At 41.6% G+C, this 6,000-nt stretch overlaps 1 protein-coding gene across 10 annotated transcripts in view; it reads right to left on the reverse strand.

Annotated features, from left to right (window-relative positions):
• The window catches only part of LOC122560728 (trinucleotide repeat-containing gene 6A protein-like), a 171,121-nt gene that overhangs the window by 135,376 nt on the left and 29,745 nt on the right, over positions 1–6,000 (reverse strand). Inside the window, exon 3 of one of the 10 annotated variants that reach the window (XM_043711711.1) lies at positions 3,699–3,871. The exons of 8 other annotated variants lie outside the window; for them this stretch is intronic. The gene's annotated coding sequence lies outside the window, so the exon portion shown is untranslated. Of the gene's footprint in view, positions 1–3,698; positions 3,872–3,918; positions 3,936–6,000 lie in introns of those variants that run through there. One more of the 10 variants, XM_043711712.1, reaches the window with a different exon arrangement.

The following is a 6,000-nucleotide window of genomic DNA, read 5'->3' on the forward strand; positions in this document are numbered from 1 at the left end:
AAATGACTTGGATGCGAGCATAAGAGGTACAGTTAGTAAGTTTGCAAATGACACCAAAATTGGAGGTGTAGTGGACAGCAAAGAGGGTCACCTCAGATTACAACAAGATCTGGACCAGATGGGTCAATGGGCTGAGCAGTGGCCGATGGTGTTTAATTCAGATAAATGCGAGGTGCTGCATTTTGGGAAAGCAAATCTTAGCAGGACTTATACACTTAATGGTCAGTTCCTGGGGAGTGTTGCTGAACAAAGAGACCTTGGAGTGCAGGTTCATAGCTCCTTGAAAGTGGAGTCGCAGATAGATAGGATAGTGAAGGTGGCGTTTGGTATGCTTTCCTTTATTGGTCAGAGTATTGAGTACAGGAGTTGGGAGGTCATGTTGCTGCTGTACAGGATATTGGTTAGGCCACTGTTGAAATATTGCGTGCAATTCTGGTCTCCTTCCAAGTAGAAAGGGTTCAGAAAAGATTTACAAAGGACGTTGCCAGGGTTGGAGGATTTGAGCTATCGGGACAGGTTGAACCGGCTGCAGCTGTTTTCATTGGAGAGTTGGAGGTGGAGGGGTGACCTTATAATGGTTTATCAAATTATGAGGGGCATGGATCGGGTAAATAGACAAAGTCTTTTCCCTGGGGTCGGGGAATCCAGAACTGGAGAGCATAGGTTTAGGGTGAGAGGGGAAAGATATAAGAGAGACCCAAGGGGCTACTTTTTCCACATTGAGGGTGGTACTTGTATGGAATGAGTTGCCAGAGGAAATGGTGGAGGCTGGTACAACTGCAACATTTAAGGGGCATTTGGATGGGTATATGAATAGGAAGGGTTTGGAGGGATATGGGCCAGGTGCTGGCAGGTGGGACTAGAATAGGTTGGGATATCTGGTCGGCATAGACGGGCTGGACCAAAGGGTCTGTTTCCATGCTGTACATCTCTACGACTCTAATATTGATTGAACAAAGACTGGCAGTCAACTGTCAATTTTAAACCAGGCAGGCTGATTCAGAAAATGACTGTCATGTCTTTTGTTGAGCTGAAATAGGCACAGTGCATGTGCTTTGTCTGCAAAACCAGGGCCAATAAATTAATGTTTGTTGTTTCAAGTACATGAACCAGTGCCATATCATGAACTCAACTGGCAATCCTAAATTGGTGTTGGTGCAATTCCTCGCACATTCAGGATCGTCCAAATGCAAAACTGCATTTTATAGCGAACATCGCCTTGCGAGTCAAGAAATGAATTTAAGTGGCGTGATGTCAGACATGTACATCAGATGTTCCAAAGACTGGTGGATTCTAACAGTATATCCTCTTAGCTGCGTACAACAACCAAGGCACTGACTGCATCTAACCAGCCTGTACTCGCAAGATCCAGTGCCCAATCTTGCACTTGACAACATATCGTGGATAATCCCAATGTGGACTCAAGTGGGCCCAGCCTGGACTTTGTAGTGGCTGCATGTGAGCCCTTCTCTATTTTTCTAGGATGAGCATGGGACCAGGCATTGGAAGCAGAAGCTGCTACACTGGTGGAGGCAACGTTGGTGAGTTAGGCCCAGCAGCAAAAGGTGGCCGAGGATCGGTGACTTTGTCGTTGATTGGGTCTGGCACTGGCATTAGCGAAACGGTGGTGAAAGGGCATCACAGTGACTTGAACAAAGGTGGGTCCAGAAGTGAAAAGTGCAACTCTGACACAGATTGGTCCGGCACAAGTCGCATCAAGACAGCGGAGGAGAATTGGCGCAGTGGCAAAAAATGGCGTTTGAAGAGTGGCATCCATTTGTCAGATCCAGTGTAGATGGCAACAAGATGGTAGGGGGATGACAGCACAGCCATGACTGATGAGCTGGGTCAGGACTGAAGGACAGGTTTTTTTTTCTTATTCTTAAAACTATTCAAAATGGTGCCAGATCGTGGCAACAGTGGAAAAGCTTTTCACTGTATTATACAGTTTTTCTCAATATAAAATGCACATGACAAATTCGTTTAGTATTATGAATTAGAATTGCAGTGTAGTGCTCACATATGTACTGGAAACTACATGTAGTCATAACTCAAGGCTGTGTGGGGGCTTTGAAGACAAAGAACATGTACAATCACTGCACCCGTTTCAATTCCACAAAATCTTCACTGGTTCATTGAGCACAATGCTCTGAACAATGAGTCAATACAATTGGTTTAAAATTTAAACAAATTCTTGACAGTTAACTATTATTAGGTGCCTTTTCCATTGGAACACCTTATCCAATCAGCGTCTATTCGCCAAGCAATAAGTATTCTCCTCTCGTCCTTTAAATACTGGTTTCCATTTGAATTCATATTCTTGCAAACTACCCCGACTCCAAAATGAAAAGATTCAACAAAACGTGATTTCTTCCACTGATATGCAAACTCAGTATTGCCAATGAACTGGTTAATCAATTATTGGTCATACCAATTGATGGCAGAATGCTTGTCAGGATATAAAATTGCAGGAAATAGTATAAATTAGCCATTTGGTCCTTCTAGTCTGCATAGCCATTTAACGGATTTCCAACTTCAATTTAACTTTTCACCCCACGATACAACAAAAATATTTTGGAATTTTAGTTCTCTGCAGTTCCAATACATTTCAACTATATCCCGATTTAATCCAGGTGGGAGGGGAAGCAATAAGAAAATCTGTGCCTTCCTAGATTTGCACAACACCAACTTTATCTTGCAACAACAAACATTGCTGGCTATGTAAGTTGAAATGGGAAGAAAAAATTGCACTTAAACAGGTCACTAAAAATACATTGTAACAACAGAAAACCAAGAATCCAAAAATACTTCTAAGATAAAATACAGGTATCCTATTCAAGTCCAATAATTTAATGAAGTATCCAACTTTAATTCTTGGAGAAATCTAAATTCCTCTTCCCCTCCCAGATCTGCAATAAAGTAAACTATACAGCTTAGTTTCCTCATTCTTATATCTTGATTAAGACTTAAGCCCAGTTTGTGGGGATTTATTAAAATATTTAAACTATTATCTTCAGATGGCACACTAATCTGTGCAACTTGCTAGTATTGGTAAAATAAATTAATGGACATATTACTGCTGCAGCCCTACAAGACTGTAACAAATTACTGACCTGTTAATTAACTTGTAGCCACTGGATTCTGCACTATCACATGCATTTCATTTCAGACAATTCAATCTGAACAGACATTTGTTTCAGTTTTACTATTCTGACGCTCAGCCAGGTGCAATGTGTGTGGTTGCATCAATGGTGGGGTTGGAGGATACATGAGACCAAAGATGGAAGGGTTAATCCTTACAAGAAAGGCTAAGCTGTTGTTACATGTATTATGCACACTCACACTTAAAACCACGAGCAACCTCTTCATCAGCACTAGCAAAGTTTATGCTTTGAAAGCATTGCCAAATTAACCCAGTCACATCAGCATTATAGAGTTGTTCAGCACTCCGGTCATGCTCAAATAACATTTTTCGTCACAATGAAAGTTGAAGTCACTCATCATTACTGTATTACCTATGTTACGGACATCTCCAATCTCCTGATTCATAATGCACAATATTACTACAATTTGTCTATAAAGAAATGCCATCAACACTTGCCACCCCTTGGTGTTTCTTCGATCCACCCAAATAAATTCCACATCTTGGATCCTATGTTACATGATCCTCTCACCACAGGAGTACTCAACTTCCTTACCCTGCTTCCTATTCTTCCTGAATGACGAATATCCTTTTAAGTTTGTTTTTATTCGTTCACTGGATGTGGACATTGCTGACAGGGTCGGCCTTTGTTGTCCATTCCCTCATTACCCTTGAACTGATTGGTTTGCGAGGCCATTTCAGAAGATTCTGATGAGTTACCACATGGATCTGAAATGACATATAGCTAGGCCAGGTAAGTTTGAGAATTTACTTACCTAAAGAATATAAGTGAACCAGATGAGGTTTTACAGCAATGGTAATTGTCACAGTCACCATCACAGACATTTGATTTTCAACACAGGATTTATTAACCGAATTGAAATTGCATCAGCTGTCATGGTGGGATTTGAACAAGTCAGCATCTGTAAAGTATTAAATTGAACATTACATGTCTCTATATACCAATTAAATTATGCCTATTTACCTCCATTTCCACCTTCAAATCATTTATCTTGCAGTGAATTTTGTAAGCGTGCAGAAAAAGTGCCTTGACTTGGTCTTATAACATCATTGCACATTGTGATCTTATTTGATACTTGTATATGTTTCAGCTACTTTCTAATTTCATCACTACCTCTTTACTTCAAGTTATCAGATAGGTGGTAAACAAATCTGAGCTCCCTTAGGTTCTGATCCTTCTGCTAATCTTGTTTAATCCCTCAACAGCACTAATCTTCCTGTAAGGATGTCAGTCACTGTCCTATTAAGGCAAGCTGGTCATCTTATGCAGGCCCTAACCGCTCCAAAACTAGTCTCAATTCCTCAAACCTGATGTCCTACTCCTACACAAATTCTCTCGTCATATGTTCAATTGCTCAATAGTGGCACTGGGAGCAATTCTGAGACTCTTCCTCGAGGCCCTGCTTTTTAACTTCCTAAACTTCCTAAAATCAGCTTTCAGGAACTCATGTCTCCATCTCTGCCTACTATATTGGTACCGATGAAGATCACAACCTTTGGCTAGATACCCTCCTCAGAAGAATGACTTGTAGCTGCTCTGTAACATCCCTTACCCTAGCATCAGGAAGGCAACATCACTTCAACCACAAAATGCACACATCTGCTTCCTTAACTAATGAACTCTTCTCACTATTGCCATTTCACTCTTCTCTCACCCCTCCTGTGCACCGAGCCACCTGCGATACCATGGACTTGGATCTAACTGGACTTCTGAGGAACCATCATCTTTGCTTTTAACTAGATTTTCATTTTGGGTATTGGCGATGTCAACTAGCTGCCTGGTAAGCCTGATCACTTGGGGGTTACGCATTCCCACTCCACCTATATGCTCCAAATCTGCAGAACGATCTAAGCTTGCTAGCTCAACAGATCTCTGCATCACTGAATCCAGCCAGTTCTCAAGATCCAAAGCCCAGAGTTCAAACTTTTACAGTTACTGTTCCCATTCGTTTGTGCGTCAAGGACACACTGAAGCGATCACAACTTCCCAATTACTACTGAAAATATAATTCACTTGGTCGAGCTGTCCTGCCGTACTCTAAACTTCACAAACTATAATAAATTAACTCACAGTATCTTACCTCGTACCAAAGCAAGAATAAAATTCTGGAGGCAATGTTCCAATCACCTGTGCAAGGGATGTTATGACACATTTGGAGCAGGTTGGACTTGAACCTCTGCCTCCTGGCTCAGATGTAGGGGTACTACCACTGCACCTCAAGAGATCTAGTATTAGAAGCTGATGGTAGAAAGTGAAAACAACACCCCTTCACTAATTATGCTCCCTAAATAAACTCCCAGTTTCACTCTATCCAAGCAAACTGGATGTAAGGCACACTCAGCTGCCTGTGTTTATATTACCAGAGGCTGAGATGAAGTGTTACCAGAGCTAAAGTAACTTGTTTAATCAAGCCGCCTACTTAATTCATTTCAGTTTTTTTCCAGTAGAGGGCTTGCTTATCCATGCCCAATGCTGGAAGCAGCACAGACATTATGTTTGCACGAAATGTTAAATGCAAACAAGACTAGATTTTTCTGAAGGAGTTTAACCCTTCTGACTTGCTCAAATTCCCAGCTTCACTCTGTCCTGCCACACTCCATCTCCAGCTGCAGGCCCACAGAAGACGGATTCACCAAAGAAACAACATCTTTCCAATAGGAAGGAGACCAGAATTGCACGCAATATTCCAACAGTGGCCTAACCAATGTCCTGTACAGCCGCAACATGATCTCCCATCTCCTTTACTAAATACTCTGACCAATAAACGAAAGCATACGCCTTCTTCACTATCCTATCTACCTGCGACTCCACTTTCAAGGAGCTATGAACCTGCACT

Source organism: Chiloscyllium plagiosum, chromosome 21, assembly GCF_004010195.1.
Source record: "Chiloscyllium plagiosum isolate BGI_BamShark_2017 chromosome 21, ASM401019v2, whole genome shotgun sequence".
NCBI lineage: Eukaryota > Metazoa > Chordata > Chondrichthyes > Orectolobiformes > Hemiscylliidae > Chiloscyllium > Chiloscyllium plagiosum.